The sequence below is a fragment of the Chenopodium album genome, chromosome 4, assembly GCF_948465745.1.
Source record: "Chenopodium album chromosome 4, dcCheAlbu1.1, whole genome shotgun sequence".
In the NCBI taxonomy this organism is placed as follows: Eukaryota; Viridiplantae; Streptophyta; class Magnoliopsida; order Caryophyllales; family Amaranthaceae; genus Chenopodium; species Chenopodium album.
This window is the reverse complement of record NC_137837.1, coordinates 48,277,595-48,278,213: the sequence shown is the minus strand read 5'-3', so window position 1 is coordinate 48,278,213 and position 619 is coordinate 48,277,595. Positions and strand designations below refer to the sequence as shown.

Here is a 619-nt window from a genome sequence, read left to right as displayed (position 1 = left end):
AGTTCATCTCCAATGATTTTTTTGCGGGCTCATCAAATGATTGCCCTGTGACTCACATTGATAGTTTCTTGGAAAAGTGTCACACTATGAAGCTCAACGGTGTCACTGATGATGCTATTAGACTACGCCTTTTCCCTTTTTCATTAAGGGATAGGGCAAGGGAGTGGCTACGAGATGAAGGTATTGGTTCCTTTGATACGTGGGACAAGCTTGCTAAGGCCTTCCTAGTAAAATTCTTGGGGAAAGAGAAAACCGCGAAATTAAGGAACGAGCTATCTACCTTCCATCAATATAATGATGAATCCTTATATGAGGCATGGAGAAGGTTTAAGCGATTGCAGAGACAATGCCCTCACCATGGTATTCCAGAATAAATGTTGATCCAAACATTCTATAATGGTTTAACCCATGAGTTTCGCATATACATTGATGCTACGTCTGGAGGTTCTATCATGACGAAGAATCCAACCGATGCGAAGGATTTGATTGAGAAGATGGCGGCTAATGATAATTACCATCCAAGGGGACGAAATGCTATCAACACAGGTAATAAACATGATGTTGATGCGCTAACCATGTTGACTAGTTCTGTGCAGGCAATAACTCATAAAGTCAATCA

General features: G+C 41.0%; 1 non-coding gene across 1 annotated transcript; it reads right to left on the bottom strand.

Moving 5' to 3' along the window:
• Nucleotides 1-257: 257 nt before the first annotated feature.
• LOC145629700 (small nucleolar RNA R71) lies at nt 258-364 on the bottom strand. Its single transcript, XR_014111855.1, has one exon. It is a non-coding gene; the product is annotated as a small nucleolar RNA R71 (small nucleolar RNA).
• Between the last annotated feature and the right edge of the window lie 255 nt (nt 365-619).